An 18,171-nucleotide genomic window follows, 5' to 3' on the forward strand; every position below is an offset into this window, starting at 1 on the left:
TCGATGAATATTTTTTGGTGTTCTGCTCCCACATGACGCTGAGAGCCACAGTCACTACTTCCTTCCCGCCGACTGCGGAAATCTTGGGCGGGAGGTTAGGCCGTTGGACTCGACACTCACTGCGGTTTTCCTCGCTCAGGTTGTCGCCTTGATTGCAGAGCAATCTCTCAACAATCTAAGTTTCTGCTTTGAATTTGAATCCTCTCCCTGTGAAGAACATGATTCAAAAAACGGCTAGAATTCGTTCGGCTGCGTTTAGTTAAAAAATCCCGTTTATATGTTGATGCACAAGCTTGTTGCAGTTAATTGGAAACATGAATAATATTTCAGCGTAAATCGGATTTCGTGGCAGTTATTAATTAGAAATATTTCTGTCTTCTTCAATGTTTTTTTATGAATTGGAGATTTTTGATTAAAACTGTCCGCTTTATGCGGGACTTGGACACTGGGCCTCTCGCATTTCAATCAGTGCAAGTCCCTATGCTGGCGACTCATGCAACTTTATTAGAATCATTAAATTGTTGGGATTGGAACCCACGCCTACAGGGAAGATTGCGACATGAGCTCAGCACCTTACACCCTGTAGGCCATTCTGACCCCTGGAGCTGTTACACTGAAGCCCAGAGAACACGCAAAAATGAGCCTCATCATCTGCTTCACAAAAAATTCAATCTGCTGGACGTCCAGCTCTGCCAGACTGCATGTTCTTTCATACAGGTTTCCAACTGGACAAAACACTCTTCTGCCGTGCGAGCATTGGTGCTTCAGAGGTAATATTGTTGCTTGTAGTAATTCTATTCCTGTAACAGTAGATCCTGAAGTGCAGGGTGGAAAGTATCGTGTCTGAGTGGTCTAAGGCGCTGTTTTAAAGCTCCAGATAAATCCCACATTTTGTAGATGGATCAAAATCATAGCCTATGGTTCCAAAACCACAGCCTCCCTCCTGTAAACAAGTAATGCTGAAGCGCTGCTTTTAACCTCTCATCTGCTATTGGAACACGACAGGCCGGAGGAACCTCATGGCAACACCAATAAGGAGATGTCGTTGGAAGAAGACCAATTGTTCCTTCAACTCCGTTCGAATTGTTCACAAGCAAAACGATTGTTTGTTCCAAGTGGGAATCGAACTCACAATCTCGGCATTCCCCGAACCTTTACTGACATACAAATAGCGCGTATTGACATGTCCCACTCTGCTGGAAGAGATGCGGACATGAGCCGCACTTACCTATGAAAACGTGTCTTGTCCACTTGATGAAACGAATCCTGGATTAGAGCTAAATTCTCTCTGGGTACATGATAAAGAATCGCAACGCTGCAAAAATTTGAAAGCGGCACGGACACGATGGGCCGAATGGTCCACCTTTGTGCAGCAACTGTCCATGATTCTCATTGCTGCACTTTTCGCTTCTTTTGCATTCTCCGCTGGACCACACTCCACCATGATTTTCTGTGAATACGTCAAAACAAACATTGCTACTAACCCTGACAGCAGTGGGATTCGAACCCACGTCCCCGCAGAGACTGGAGCCTAAATCCAGCGCCTTAGACCGCTCGGCCATGCTGCCACGAACAACACTCATCATTACTGAAACATGAGGCTAGTGATTGAAATCCGGCTTTCTTGCTCTTTATCATTTGGGTCCAGTGCTTTTGAATTGTGCAGGAAGGAAATTAAAGGGCTTTCTGAGCCCATCCTGCATTTAACACTTGATCAAAAAACTTGTCATCGAGCTCCACGTTGATAAACATAGAAAATTGAGGACAGGAGAAGACTATTCAGCCCCTCGAACCTGCTGCGCTATTTAATTCGATCAGGGGTGATCTGTGTACCAACTCTATTTACCAGACTGTGACACATATCCCTTGATACACTTTCGGGGAAAAATCCATCGATGTCAGTCTTCAAAATATGAATTGACCCAACATCTGCAGCCTTTTGTTGAAATGAGTTCCAGATTTCTACGATATTTTCTGTGATAAAGTGCTTCCTGATTGATCAGCTGAATGGTTTTGCTCTACTTTTCAGATTAAGCCCCCTCATTCTGGATTCTCCCAACAGAGAAAGCTGCCGAAACCCGAGATTGAACTATAAACCTGTAAATCTTCTGAGAAGGTATCAGGGAGTTTAATGGCTTCTTCGTGGTGATCCGGTCGGGCAAGGGGATCTGCTATAGGGGGAACGGATTGTGAGAGGGTGTCAGAGAATGTGAGGGGTCTCCGGGCATATCAATGCGTAAGTGGCACTCAGTGTATCAGAGAACGTAAAGGGCGCTGACAAGGTATCAAAGAGGATCATGGACTCTCTGAGGGGATCGGAGAAGGTAAGAGACAGAGCGTATCAGAGAAGTCAATGAGCTCAGGGAGAATTAAAGAGGGTAAGGGGCGTTCAGGAGGTATCAGAGAGGCTCATGGATGCAGAGTTGTCATCTTCTAAACATTACATTTCTTAATATTTAATAACAGCAAAAAATGAATCCGAATTGAACAGATAATCTGCCGTGTCCCACGTGCAGGGAATGAAAAGGTAGAATCGGGACGGCACTGGATGTTTGACAGTGCTCACGGTTTTCTTTCACACAGCTCATTGTTTATCCGTTTAAAAAACTGGATTTCATTAATTGAAGATAAGAGGTTGCACCTGCAACTCTTTGTGAGCAATAAAATATGAACCACCCAACGTGGGGCTTGAACCCGCGACCCTGAAATTACGAGTCTCACACGCGAACGACGAGAGATAGCCGGGACCACTGGCAACATTTGTTGCCTCCTCTGGCAGGAAGGGAGCAATTGGTTTGGCTTCATTGGGTCAATTTGTCCAACAATCCGAGGAGAGTTCCTTCTGAAGACCCGATTTTTCAATCTGGAGTCTGTCTGTATTTTTAACTTGTCATACAGCCCCGCGTTGAGCAATATGGGAACATCGGGACAGGAGAAGACCATTCAGCCCCTCGAACCTGCTGCGCTATTCAATTTGATCTTGGGTGATCTGTCCCTCATCTCTGCCCTGTGATATTATGTTGGTTAAATTCACAAAGTGACAAATATCACGAAGGAAACAAAAAGGCACCGCTGGAAATCGACCCCAAGATCTACCTATTTACTAGATAGTGTGCATTGAAGAGCTAAACCAAGGCGCCAAATCACAATACTAAAATACCACATCTCACTGATATCTGTCAGCTTCCTTTGAGCAGAGAAGGTGAGTTTGAGGAGTGTGGGGCCATTTTGTACTCATCCATTTCTTGTGTCTGTTTCTCTGTGTTTCCCGATACTGTCTGTGTCTCTCGCTGTGTTTTTCTTTGTTTGTCCATCTGTGAGTTGATTCTGATTTAATGCATGTCCTTGTGTTTGTGTTTGTTTCTTACGTGAAATAAATGAGGAAATCAGACAATTCTCCCTTTGACACTGCAGCTCCCTAAGCAGCCAAACTTAATGGCAAGATATTGTTTATTTTTAAGCATTATAAAGCTGCCATCTTGAATGATTTAGGTTCAGTTCTGTTCAAAAAGAAACTGTGACCACAACGTGTTTCAAACACATCGTTTTATAAGTTGTTGCCAGACACGTTCCGATTGCACCTCAAGGTGTGTCTCGGCAGGAAATCATTCGCTAGTTTAGTATTATTCAATTTGCATGAAATTAATGAATCGGAAATAATCGCTGCAACCATTACAATAGTATAAACCCTCCAACATTAACGGGAACAGAAGATGCTGAGAACAGTCTCGAATATTCTGCAGGATAATGAATATGAACAGAAGGAATAGTCGCTAATAGACTGGTTAGAATGTGGAATGCGCTACCACAAGGAACAGTTGAGGCAAATAGTCGAGATGCATTGAAGAGGAAGCCAGATAAGCCCATGAGGGAGAAAGTAATAGAAGGGTATCCTGATAGGGTGAGATAAAGTAGGGAGGGTGGAGGCTCGGGTGGAGCTTAAACGCCGGCACAGACCAGTTGGGCCGAATGGCCTGTTTCTGTGCTGTAGTTTCGATGTAATTCGATGAATATTATTTGGTGGTCTGCTCCCACGTGACGCTGATCAGCCTCAGCCTCTCCTTCCTTCCCACCGACTGCAGAAACCTTGGGCGGGAGGTTCCACCGTTGGACTCGACACTCACTGCGGTTTTCCCCGCTCAGGTTCCCTTCTTGTTTGCAGCGCATTCTCTCAACAATCTGAGTGTCTCCTGTGAATTTGAATCCTCTCCCCGTGAAGAACAGGAGACAAAAAACGGCTACAATTCATTTTACTTCGTTTCGTAAAAATCTCTCATTTATATTTTGATGCAACGCTTGTTGCTGTTTGTTGGAATCATGAATAATATTTCAGCGTAAATCAGATGTTGTTGCAGTCATTAATTCAAAATATTTCTGTTTTCTTCAACGTTTATATGAATTGGAGATTTTTGACTGAAGATGCCCGCTTTATCCGGGACTTTGACCATTGACTTATCGCATTTCAATCAGTGCAAGTCCCTGAACAAGCGACTCATGCTACTTTATTAGAATAATTAAATTATTGGGATTGGAGCCCACGCCTCCAGGGAAGATTGCGACCTGAACCCAGCACCTTACACCCGTGAGGCCATTTTGACCCCTGGAGCTGTTACATGAAAGTCCAGAGAACTCACAAGAAGGAGCCTCATCATCTGCTTCGCGCAAAATTCAATCTGCTGGACGCCTAGCTCTGCCAGACTGCATGTTCTTTCATATAGGTTTCCAATTGGACAAAACACTCTTCTGCCGTGCGAACATTGGTGCTTCAGAGGTACTATTCTTGCTTGTAGTAATTCTGTTCCTGTAACAGTAGATGCTGAAGTGCAGGATGGAAAGTATCGTGTCTGAGTGGTCTCAGGCGCTGGTTTCAAGCTCCAGATAAATCCCACATTTTGTGGATGGATCAAAATCAAAGCCTCTGGCTCCAAAACCACAGCCTCCCTCCAGTAAACAAGTAATGCTGAAGCGCTGCTTTCAACCTCTCATCTGCTATTGGAACACGATAGGCCGGAGAAACCACATGGCAACACCAATGAGGAGATGCAGTTTGAAGAACACCAATTGTTCCTTCAACTCCGTTCGAATTATTCACAAGCAAAACGATGATTTTTCCACGTGGGAATCGAACACACAATCTCGACATTCCCCGAACCTTAACTCGTACACCAATACCGTGTATTTACCTGTCCCACTCTGGTGGAAAGAATGCAAACATGATCCGCACTTACCTATGAAAACGTGTATTGCCCCCTTGTTGAAACGAATTCTGGATTAGAGCTAAAGTCTCTCCGGGTACATGGTATCAAATCGCACCGCTGCAAAAATTTGAAAGCGGCACGGACACGATGGGCCGAATGGTCCACCTTTGTGCAGCAACTCTCCATGATCCTCATTGCTGTACTTTTCGCTTCTTTTGCATTCTCCGCTGGACGACACTGCACCATGATTTTCTGTGAATTCGTCAAAATAAACATTGCTACTAACCCTGACAGCAGTGGGATTCGAACCCACGTCCCCGCAGAGATTGGAGCCTAAATCCAGCGCCTTAGACCGCTCGGCCATGCTGCCACAAAATTGCCCCATCATTAATGAAACATGAGGCTAGTGATTGAAATCCGGCTTTCTTGCTCTTTATCATCTGGGTCCAGTGCTTTTGAATTGTGCAAGAAGGAAATTAAAGGGCTTTCTGAGCCCTTCCTACATTTAACACTTGATCAAAAAACTTGTCATCGAGCCCGACGTTGATAAATGTCGAAAATTGGGGACAGGAGAAGACTATTCAGCTCCTCGAACCTGCTGCGCCATTTAATTCGATCAGGGGTGATCTGTGCATCAACTCTATTTCCCCGACTGTGACACATATCCCTTGACACACTTTCGGGGAAAAATCCATCGATCTCAGTCTTCAAAATATGAATTGACCCAACATCTGCAGCCTTTTGTTGAAATGAGTTCCAGATTTCTACGATATTTTCTGTGATAAAGTGCTTCCTGATTGATCAGCTGAATGGTTTTGCTCTACTTTTCAGATTAAGCCCCCTCATTCTGGATTCTCCCAACAGAGAAAGCTGCCGAAACCCGAGATTGAACTATAAACCTATAAATCTTCTGAGAAGTTATCAGTGAGTTTAATGGCTTCTTCGTGGTGATCCGGTCGGGCAAGGGGATCTGATATAGGGGGAACGGATTGTCAGAGGGTGTCAGAGAATGTAAGGGGTCTCCGGGCATATCAATGCGTAAGTGGCACTCAGTGTATCAGAGAACGTGAAGGGCGCTGACAAGGTATCAAAGAGGATAATTGACTCTCTGTGTGGATCGGAGAAGGGAAGAGACAGAGCGTATCAGAGAAGTCAATGAGCTCAGGGAGAATTAAAGAGGGAGAGGCGCGTTCAGGAGGTATCAGAGAGGCTCATGGATCCAGAGTTGTCATCTTCTAAACATTACATTTCTTAATATTTAATAACAGCAAAAAAAAAGAACAGATAATCTTCCGTGTCCCAGGTGCAGGGAACGAAAAGGTCGAATCAGGACGGGACTGGATGTTTGCCAGTGCTCACGGTTTTCTTTCACACAGCTCATTGTTGTGTCCGTTCATCTTACTGCATTTCATTAATTGAAGATAAGAGGTTGCACCTGGAACCCTTTGTGAGCAATAAAATGTGAACCACCCAACGTGGGGCTCAAACCCACGACACTGAAATTCAGAGTCTTATACTTTATCGACTGAGATAGCCAGGCCCACTGGCAACATCCCCTTCAAGCAATAAGGGAGCAATTGGTTTTGCTTGATTGGGTCAAGTTTTCCATCAATCCGAGGGGGGTTCCTTCTGAACACCCGATTTTCAATCTGGAGTCAGTCTGATGTTTTTTTTTACCTGTCATACAGCCCCGCGTTGAGCAGTACGGGAACATCGGGACAGGAGAAGACCTTTCGGCCCATCGGACCTGCTGCGCTGTTCAATTTGATCATGGGCGATCTGTACCTCAACTCCGCCCTGTGATATTTTGTTGCTTAAATTCACAAAAGTTGTCAATATCACTAAGAAAACAAAAAGGCACCGCTGGCAATCGAACCTAGGATTTTCTGTTTACTGAACAGGCGCTTTGACCAGCTAAATCACAGCGCCGAATCACATTACTACAGTATCACATCTTCTCACTGATGTCTGTCAGCTTCCTTTGAGCAGAGACGGTGAGTTTGAGGAGTGTGGGACCATTTTGTACTCATCCATTTCTTTTGTTTGCTTCTCTGTGTTTCCCGATACTGTCTGTGTCTCTCGCTGTGATTTTCATTGTGTGTCCATCTGTGAGTTGATTCTGATCTAATGCATGTGTTTGTGTTTGTTTCTTCCGTGAAATAAATGAGGAGATCAGACAATTCTCCCTTTGACACTGAGGAACTAATCAGCCAAACTTAAAAGCAAGATATTGTTTATTTTGATACAGTAAATAAAATGCCATCTTAAATGATTTCGGTTCAGTTATGTGCAAAAATAAACTGTGACGCCAACGTCTTTCAAACACGTTGCTTTGTAAGTTGTTATCAGACACGTTACGATTGAAACTCAAGGTGTGTTTAATCTCGGCAGGGAATGATTCATTAGTTTAGTATTGTTCAATTTGCATGAAATTTATGAAATCGGAAATAATCGCAGTGACCATTACAATATTCTAAACCCCTCCAATATTATGTTCAGAACAGTGTCGAATATTTTGCAGGATAATAAATATAAACAGAAAGAATAGTCGCCAATAATTCCAATAGGGAATTCAACAGAATCCTCTTTACTCAGGGACTGGTTTGAATGTGGAACTCGCTACCACAAGGAATAGCTGAGGCCAATAGTATGGATGCATTGAAGAGGAAGCGAGATAAGCACATGAGGGAGAAAGTAATAGAAGGGTATCGTGATTGGGTGCGATAAAGTAGGGAGGGTGGAGGCTCGTGCGGAGCATAAACGCCGGCAGAGATCAAATGCCCGAATCGCCTGATTCTGTGCTGTAGTTTCGATGTAACGCGATGAATATTATTTGGTGTTTTGCCCCCACGTGACGCACATCAACCTCAGCCACGACTTCCATCCCACCGACTGCTGAAACCTTGGGCGGGAGGTTAAGCTTTTGGACTCGACACTCACTGCGGTTTTCCCCGCTCAGATTCCTGTCTCCTGTGAATTTGAATCCTCTCCCTGTGAAAAACGGCTAGAATTTAGTCCACTGCGTTTCGTAAAAACTCTCATTTATATTTTGATACAAAGCTTGTTGCTGTTAGTTGGAAACATGAGCAATAATTCAGCGTAAATCCGATTTTGTGGCAGTTATTAATTCAAAATATTTCTGTCTTTTTCAACGTTTGTATGAATTGGTGATTTTTGACTAAAAATTCCCGCTTTTACCGGGAAATGGACACTGGACTTTTCGCTTTTAAATGCGAAAGCAAGCAACTTCGTTAGAATCAGAGAATTATTGCGATTGAAACCCGCACCTCTAGGGAAGTTTGCGACCTGAACTCAGCACCTTACACCCGTTAGGCCATTCTGACCCCCGGAGCTGTAACACTAAAGTCCAAAGAACTCTCAAGATGGAGACTCATCATCTGCTTCGCGCAAAATTCAATCGGCTGGACGTCCAGCTCTGCCAGACTGCATGTTCTTTCATACAGGTTTCCAACTGGACAAAATACTCTTCTGCCGTGCGAGCCTTGGTGCTTCAGAGGTACTATTCTTGCTTGCAGTAATTCTATTCCTGTAACAGTGGATCCTGAAGTGCACGATGGAAAGTATCGTGTCTGAATGGTCTGGGGCGGTCTTTCACAGCTCCAGGTAAATCCCACATTTTGTAGGTGGATCAAAATCATAGCCTGTGGCCCCAAAACCACAGCCTCCCTCCTGCAAACAAGTAATGCTGAAGCGCTACTTTAAATCTCTCATCCACTCGGAACATAAGAACATAAGAAATAGGAGGAGGAGTAGGCCAATCGGCCCCTCGAGGCTGCTCCACCATTCAATAAGATCATGGCTATTCTGATCCTAACCTCAAATCTAAATTCATGTCCAATTTCCTGCCCGCTTCCCGTAACCCCTAATTCCCTTTACTTCTCGGAAACTGTCTATTTCTGTTTTAAATTTATTTTACGATGTAGCTTCCACAGCTTCCTGGGGCAGCAAATTCCACAGACCAAATACCCTCTGAGTGAAGAAGTTTCTCCTCATCTCAGTTTTGAAAAAGCAGCCCCTTATTCTAAGGTTATGCCCCCTCGATCTAGTTTCACACATCCTTGGGAACATCCTTACCGCATCCACCCGACCAAGCCCCATCACAATCTAATATGTTTCAATAAGATCGCCTCTCATTCTTCTGAACTCCAATGAGTAGAGTCCTAATCTACTCAACCTCTCCTCATCCGTCCGCCCCCTTATCCCCGGAATTAACCGAGTGAACCTTCTTTGTACTGCCTCGAGAGCAAGTATGTCTTTTCTTAAGTATGGAGACCAAAACTGTATGCAGTATTCCAGGTGCGGTCTCACCAATACCTTATATAACTTCAGCAATACCTCCCTGTTTTTATATTCTATCCCCCGAGCAATAAAAGCTAACATTCCGTTGGCCTTCTTGATCACCTGCTGCACCTGCATAATAACTTTTTGATATTCTTGCACTAGGACCGCCAGATCCCTTTGTATTGCAGCACTGTCCAGTTTCTCACCATTAAGATCATAACTTGCTCTCTGAAATTTTCCTGCCAAAGTGCATAACCTTACATTTTCAAATATTGTATTGCATCTGCCATTTCTCCGCCCAGTCACCCAGCCTATCTATATCCCCTTGTAGGTTGTTATGTCCTCCTCACTCTCTACTTTCCCTCCCATCGTTTTATCATCTGCAAACTTTGATATGTTACACGGTCCCCGCCTCCAAATCGTTTATATAGATTGTAAAGTGTTGGGGATCCAGCACCGACCCCTGCGGAACACCACTGACTACTGGTTGCCAGTCCGAGAATGAACCATTTATCCCAACTCTCTGCTTCCTGTTAAATAACCAATCCTCCACCCATGCCAGAATATTACCCCCAATCCAGTGACTCTTTATCTTGAGCAATAATCTTTTATGTGGCACCTTGTCGAATGTCTTCTGGAAGTAAAAATACACTACGTCCACTGGTTCCCCTTTATCCACCCTGTACGTTATGTCCTCAAAGAACTCAAGCAAATTTGTCAGACATGACTTCCCCTTCGTAAAGCCATGCTGACTTTGTCCTATTAAATTAAGTTTATGAACACGATTGGAACAAAATATGTCGGAGGAACCTCATGACATCACCAGTAAGGAGATGTAGTTTGAAAAACACCAATTGTACCTTCAACTCCGTTCGAATTGTTCAAAAACAAAACGATTGCTTGTCCCAAGTGGGAATCGAACTTACAATCTCGGTATTCCCCGAGCCTTTCCTGACCAAAAAATACCGCATATTTACCTTTTCCACTCTGCTGAAAAGGATGCAAACGTGAGCGGCCCTGACCGATGAAAACGTGTCTTGTCCCCTTGATGAAACTAATCCTGGAATAAAGCTCCAGTCTCTTCGGGTCCATGGGATGGAATCCCACCGCTGCAAGAATTTGAAAGCGGCACGGACACGATGGCCCGAATGGTCTCCCTTTGTGCAGTAACAGTCCATGATTCTCTATGCTGCACATGCAGTTTCTTTGAAATCCGACGCTGGACCACACTCCACCATGATTTTCTCTGAATATGTCAAAACATAAATTGCGTAAAATCCTGGCAGCAGTGGGATTCGAACCCACGTCCCCGCAGAGACTGGAGCCTAAATCCAGCGCCTTAGACCGCTCGGCCATGCTACCACGCAACACGGTCATCATTACTGAATCATAAGGCTAGTGATTGAAATCCGGCTTTCTTGCTCTTCATCATCGGGGTCCAGTGCTTTTGAATTGTGCAAGAAGGAATTTAAAGGTCTTTCTGAGCGCTGACTGCATTTATCACTTGGTGAAAAAAACTTGTCCTCGAGCCCCACGTTGATAAATGTAGAAAATTGAGGACAGGAGAAGACTATTCAGCCCCTCGGACCTGCTGCGACATTTAATTAGATCAGGGGTGATCTGTGCATCAACTCTATTCACCCGACTGTGACAGATATACCTTGAAACCCTTTCAGGGAAAAATCCATCGATCTCAGTCTTCAAAATGTGAATTGACCCAACATCTTCAGCCTTTTGTTCAAAAAAAACCTCCAGATTTCTGCCACACATTCTGTGATAACGTGCTTCCTGATTGATCAGCTGAATGGTTTTGCTCTATTTTTCAGATTAAGCCCCTTCATTCTGGATTCTCCGAACAGAGAGAGCTGCCGAAACCCGAGATTGAACCATAAACCTGTATATCTTCTGAGAAGTTATCAGGGAGTTTCATGGCTTCTTCGTGGTGATCCGGTAGGGCAAGGGGATCTGAGATCGGGGAACGGATTGTCAGAGGGTATCAGAGAATGTAAGGGGTCTCCGTGCATATTCGTCAATAAGGGGCACTCAGGGTATCAGAGAACGTAAAGGACGCTGAAAAGTTATCAAAGGGGATCAGGGACTCTCTGAGGGGATCGGAGAAAGTAAGAGACAGAGCGTATCAGAGAAGACAATGAGCTCAGGGAGAATTAAAGGGGGTAATGGGCGTTCTGGAGGGATCAGAGAGGCTCATGGATCCAGAGTTGTCATCTTCTAAACATTACATTTCTTAATATTTAATAACAGCAAAAAATGAATCCGAATTGAACAGATAATCTGCCGTGTCCCACGTGCAGGGAATGAAAAGGTCGAATCGGGACGGGACTGGATGTTTGCCAGTGCTCACGGTTTTCTTTCACACAGCTCATTGTTGTATCCGTTTATAAAACTGGATTTCATTAATTGAAGATAAGAGGTTGCACCTGGAACCCTTTGTGAGCAATAAAATGTGAACCACCCAACGTGGGGCTCGAACCCACGACCCTGAAATCAAGAGTCTCATGCTTGAACGACTGAGATAATCGGGCCCACTGGCAACATTTGTTGCCTCCTCTGGCAGGAAAGGAGCAATTGGTTTTGCTTCATTGCGTCAATTTGTCCAACAATCCGAGGGGACTTCCTTCTGAACACCCGATCTTCAATCTGGAATCAGTCTGATGTTTTTTTTTTACTTGTCGTACAGCCCCGCGTTGAGCAGTGTGGGAACATCGGGACAGGAGAAGACCATTCAGCTCCTCCAACCTGCTGCGCTCTTCAATTTGATCATTGGTGATCTGGACATCAAATGTGCCCTGTGATGTTTTGTTGCTTGAATTCACAAAGTGGTAAATATCACTAAGGAAACAATAAGGCACCGCTGGGAATCGAGCCCAAGATCTCCTGTTTACTAGACAAGCGCTTTGACTAGCTAAGCCACGGCGCCAAATCACGTTGGTGCAGTATTACATCTTCTCACTGATATCTGTCAGCTTCCTTTGAGCAGAGACGGTGAGTCTGAGGAGTGTGGGGCCATTTTCTGCTCATCCATTTCTTTTGTCTGTTTCTCTGTGTTTCCCGTTACTGTCTGTGTCTCTCGCTGTAATTTTCATTGTGTGTCCATCTGTGAGTTGATTCTGATCTAATGCATGTGTTTGTGTTTGTGTTTGTTTCTTCCGTGAAATAAATGAGGAGATCAGACAATTCTCCCTTTGACACTCAAGAACTAAGCAGCCAAACCTGACAACAAGATATTGTTTATTTTGATGCAGTAAAAAAAAATGCCATCTTAAATGATTTAGGTTTTGTTCTGTGCAAAAAGAAACTGTGACCCCAACGTGTTTCAAATACGTCGCTTTATAAGTTGTTGTCAGACACGTTACGATTGTAACTCAAAGTGTGTTTAATATCGGCAGGGAATGTTTCGCCAGTTTAGTATTGTTCAATTTGCATCAAATTAATGAAATCGGAAATAATCGCAGTGATCATTACAATCGTCTAAACCCCTCCAATATTAACGGTAGTAGAAGATGTTGAGAACAGTATCGAATATTCTGCAGGATAATGAATATGTACAGAAAGAATAGTCGCCAATAATTGCAATAGGGAATTGAACAGAAACCTCTTTGCTCAGGAACTGGTTTGAATGTGGAACTCGCTACCACAAGGAATAGCTGAGGCCAATAGTATGGATGCATTGAAGAGGAAGCGAGATAAGCCCATGAGGGAGAAAGTAATAGAAGGGTATCCTGATAGGGTGAGATAAAGTAGGGAGGGTGGAGGCTCGTGCGGAGCATAAACGCCGGCTGAGACCAAATGCCCGAATGGCCTGTTTCTGTGCTGTTGTTTCGATGTAACTTGATTAATATTATTTGGTGTTCAGCTCCCACGTGACGCACATCAGCCTCAGCCTCCACTTCCTTCCCACCGACTGCTGAAACCGTGGGCGGGAGTTTAAGCCTTTGGACTCGACACTCACTGCGGTTTTCCCCGCTCAGGTTCCTGTCTTGTTTGCAGCGCATTCTCTCAACAATCTAAGTGTCTCCTGTGAATTTGAATCCTCTCCCTGTGAAGAACAGCAGTCAAAAACGGCTAGAATTTATTCTACTGCGTTTCGTAAAAAACTCTCATTTATATTTTGATACAAGGCTTGTTGCTGTTAATTGGAAACATGAGCAATATTTCAGCGTAAACCAGATTTTGTGGCAGTTATTAGTTCAAAATATTTCTGTCTTTTTCAACGTTTGTATGAATTGGTGATTTTTGAATAAAAATTCCCACTTTTTCCGGTAAATGGACTCTGGACTTTTCGCTTTTAAATGCGAAAGCAAGCAACTCATGCAACTTTGTTAGAATCAGAGAATTATTGCGATTGAAACCCACACCTCCAGGGACGTTTGCGACCTGAACTCAGCTCCTTACACCCGTTAGGCCATTCTGACCCCGGGATCTGTTACACTAAAGTCCAAAGAACTCTCAAGATGGAGCCTCATCATCTGCTTCGCGCAAAATTCAATCTGCAGGACATCCAGCTCTGACAGACTGCATGTTCTTTCATACAGGTTTCCAACTGGACAAAACACTCTTCTGCCGTGCGAGCCTTGGTGCTTCAGAGGTAATATTCTTGCTTGCATTAATTCTATTCCTGTAACAGTAGATCCTGAAGTGCAGGATGGAAAGTATCGTGTCTGAGTGGTCTAAGGCGCTGTTTTAAAGCTCCAGATAAATCCCTCATTTTGTAGATGGGTCAAAATCATAGCCTGTGGCACCAAAACCACAGCCTCCCTCCTGTCAACAAGTAATGCTGAAGCGCTACTTTAAATCTCTCACCTTCCATTGGAACACGATAGGTCGGAGGAACCTCATGGCAACACCAATAAGGAGATGTAGTTTGAAAAACACCAATTGTACCTTCAACTCCTTTCGAATTGTTCAAAAGCAAAACGATTGCTTGTTCCAAGTGGGAATCGAACTCACAATCTCGAAATTCCCCGATCCTTTCCTGACCGATAAATACCGCATGTTCACCTGTCCCACTCTGCTGAAACGGATGCAAAATGAGCGGCCCTTCCCTGTGAAAACGTGTCTTGTCCCCTTGATGGGACGAATCCTGGATTAAAGCTCCAGTCTCTCCGGGTACATGGTATGGAATCCCACCGCTGCAAGAATTTGAAAGCGGCACGGACACGATGGCCCGAATGGTCTCCCTTTGTGCAGTAACAGTCCATGATTCTCTATGCTGCACATGCAGTTTCTTTGAAATCCGACGCTGGACCACACTCCACCATGATTTTCTCTGAATATGTCAAAACATAAATTGCGTAAAATCCTGGCAGCAGTGGGATTCGAACCCACGTCCCCGCAGAGACTGGAGCCTAAATCCAGCGCCTTAGACCGCTCGGCCATGCTATCCCATAACATACCCATCATTACTGAATCATAAGGCTAGTGATTGAAATCCGGCTTTCTTGCTCTTCATCATCGGGGTCCAGTGCTTTTGAATTGTGCAAGAAGGAATTTAAAGGGCTTTCTGAGCGCTGACTGCATTTATCACTTGATGAAAAAAACTTGTCCTCGAGCCCCACGTTGATAAATGTAGAAAATTGGGGACAGGAGAAGACAATTCAGCCCCTCGAACCTGCTGCGCCATTTAATTAGATCAGGGGTGATCTGCGCATCAACTCTATTTACCCGACTGTGACAGATATCCCTTGAAACCCTTTCAGGGAAAAATCCATCGATCTCAGTCTTCAAAATGTGAATTGACCCAACATCTTCAGCCTTTTGTTCAAAAAAAAACTCCATATTTCTGCCACACATTCTGTAATAACGTGCTTCCTGATTGATCAGCTGAATGGTTTTGCTCTATTTTTCAGATTAAGCCCCTTCATTCTGGATTCTCCAAACAGAGAGAGCTGCCGAAACCCGAGATTGAACTATAAACCTGTAAATCTTCTGAGAAGGTATCAGGGAGATTAATGGCTTCTTCGTGGTGATCCGGTAGGGCAAGGGGATCTGAGATAATGGAACGGATTATCAAAAGGTATCAGAAAATGTCAGGGTGTCTCCGTGCATATCAGTTTGTAAGGGGCACTCAGGGTATCAGAAAACGTAAGGAACGCTGACAAGATATGAAAGAGCATCATGGACGCTCTGAGGGGATCGGAGAAGGTTCGAGACAGAGCTTATCAGAGAAGACAATGAGCTCAGGGAGAATTAAAGAGGATCAGGGGCGTTCAGGAGGTATCAGAGAGGCTCATGGATCCAGAGTTGTCATCTTCTAAACATTACATTTCTTAAGATTTAATAACAGCAAAAAATGGATCTGAATTGAACAGATAATCTGCCGTGTCCCACGTGCAGGGAATGAAAAGGTAGAATCGGGACGGGACTGGATGTTTGCCAGTGCTCACGGTTTTCTTTCACACAGTTCATTGTTGTGTCCGTTTCTCAAACTGCATTTCATTAATTGAAGATAAGAGGTTGCACCTGGAACCCTTTGTGAGCAATAAAATGTGAACCACCCAACGTGGGGCTCGAACCCACGACCCTGAAATCAAGAGTCACATGCTCGAACGACTGCGATAACCGAGCCCACTGGCAACATTTGCAGCCTCCTCTGGCAGGAAAGGAGCAATTGGTTTTGCTTCATTGCGTCAATTTGTCCAACAATCCGAGGAAACTTCCTTCTGAACACCCGATCTTCAATCTGGAGTCAGTCTGATGTTTTTTTTTACTGGTCGTACAGCCCCGCGTTGAGCAGTATGGGAACATCGGGACAGGAGAAGACCATTCAGCTCCTCGAACCTGCTGCGCTCTTCAATTTGATCATGGGTGATCTGGACATCAAATGTGCCCTGTGATATTTTGTTGCTTGAATTCACAAAGTGGTCAATATCACTAAGGAAACAAAAAGGCACCGCTGGGAATCGAACCCAGGATCTCTTTATTAGACAAGCGCTTTGACCAGCTAAGCTACGGCGCCAAATCATGTTAGCATAGTGCTACATCTTCTCACTGATATCTGTCAGCTTCCTTTGAGCAGAGACGGTGAGTCTGAGGAGTGTGGGGCCATTTTGTACTCATCCATTTCTTTTGTCTGTTTCTCTGTGTTTCCCGATACTGTCTGTGTCTCTCGCTGTAATTTTCATTGTGTGTCCATCTGTGAGTTGATTCTGATCTAATGCATGTGTTTGTGTTTGTGTTTGTTTCTTCCGTGAAATAAATGAGGAGATCAGACAATTCTCCCTTTGACACTGAAGAACTAAGCAGCCAAACCTGACAACAAGATATTGTTTATTTTGATGCAGTAAAAAAAAATTCCATCTTAAATGATTTAGGTTTTGTTCTGTGCAAAAAGAAACTGTGACCCCAACTATTGTTGCTTGTAGTAATTCTATTCCTGTAACAGTTGATCCTGAAGTGCAGGGTGGAAAGTATCGTGTCTGAGTGGCCTAACGCGCTGTTTTAAAGCTTCAGATAAATCCCACATTTTTTAGATGGATCAAAATCATAGCCTGTGGCTCCAAAACCACAGCCTCGCTCCTGTAAACAAGAAATGCTGAAGCGCTGCTTTTAACCTCTCATCTGCTCTTGGAACACGATAGGCCGGAGGAACCACATGGCAACACGAATAAGTAGATGTAGTTTGAAGAATACCAATTGTACCTTCAACTCCGTTCGAATTGTTCACAAGAAAAACTATTATTTGTTCGAAGTGGGAATCGAACTCACAATCTCGGCATTCCCCGAGCCTTCACTGACATACAAATACCGCGTATTTACCTATCCCACTCTGCTCGAAAGGATGCAAACGTGAGCCGCCCTTACCGATGAAAAGATGTCTTGTCCCCTTGATGAAACTGATTCTGGATGAGAGCTCATGTCTCTCCGGTGACATGGTGTGTGAGTCGCACCTCTGCAAGAATTTGAAAGCGGCACGGACATGATGGGCCGAATGGCCTAACTTTGTGCAGCAACTGTCCACAATAATCATTGCTGTCGTTTCAGCTTCTTTGACATAATCCGTTGGACCACATATCACCATGATATTCTGTGAATACGTCAAAACAACATTGCTAGAAATCCTGGCAGTCTGTGGGATTCGAACCCACCGTCTCCACAGAGACGGGATCCTAAATCCAGCGCCTTAAACTGCTCGGCCACACTACCACGCAGCAAGCGCATCATTACTGAAACATGAGGCTAGTGATTGAAATCCGTCTTTCTTGCTCTTCATCATCTCGGTCCAGTGCTTTTGAATTCTGCAAGAAGGAAATTGAAGGCCTTCATGAGCCCTTAATGCATTTAACACTTGATGAAAAAACTTGTCATCGAGCCCTACGTTGATAAATTTAGAAAACTGGTGACAGGAGAAGACTATTCACCCTATCGAACCTGCTGCGCCATCTAATGAGTTTAGGGGTGATCTGTGCATCAACTCTATTTACCCGACTGTGACAGATATCCCTTGAAACCCTTTCGGGGAAAAATCCATCGATCTCAGTCTTCAAAATGTGAATTGACCCAACATCTACAGCCTTTTTTTCAAAAAAAAGTTCCAGATTTCTGCCACACATTCTATGATCAAGTGCTTCCTGATTGATCAGCTGAATGGATTTGCTCTATTTTTCAGATTAAGCCCCCTCATTCTGGATTCTCCGAACAGAGAGAGCTGCCG

At 44.2% G+C, this 18,171-nt stretch overlaps 4 non-coding genes across 4 annotated transcripts; all 4 read right to left on the minus strand.

Moving 5' to 3' along the window:
• Window positions 1-1,486: 1,486 nt before the first annotated feature.
• On the minus strand, window positions 1,487-1,568 carry trnal-uag (transfer RNA leucine (anticodon UAG)). The gene has a single exon. It is a non-coding gene; the product is annotated as a tRNA-Leu (tRNA).
• Window positions 1,569-5,486: 3,918 nt separating this feature from the next.
• trnal-uag (transfer RNA leucine (anticodon UAG)) lies at window positions 5,487-5,568 on the minus strand. Its single transcript has one exon. It is a non-coding gene; the product is annotated as a tRNA-Leu (tRNA).
• A 5,212-nt stretch (window positions 5,569-10,780) lies between these two features.
• On the minus strand, window positions 10,781-10,862 carry trnal-uag (transfer RNA leucine (anticodon UAG)). The gene has a single exon. It is a non-coding gene; the product is annotated as a tRNA-Leu (tRNA).
• A 3,959-nt stretch (window positions 10,863-14,821) lies between these two features.
• trnal-uag (transfer RNA leucine (anticodon UAG)) lies at window positions 14,822-14,904 on the minus strand. Its single transcript has one exon. It is a non-coding gene; the product is annotated as a tRNA-Leu (tRNA).
• Between the last annotated feature and the right edge of the window lie 3,267 nt (window positions 14,905-18,171).

The sequence above is a fragment of the Heptranchias perlo genome, chromosome 20 (genome assembly GCF_035084215.1).
Source record: "Heptranchias perlo isolate sHepPer1 chromosome 20, sHepPer1.hap1, whole genome shotgun sequence".
Classification (NCBI taxonomy): domain Eukaryota; kingdom Metazoa; phylum Chordata; class Chondrichthyes; order Hexanchiformes; family Hexanchidae; genus Heptranchias; species Heptranchias perlo.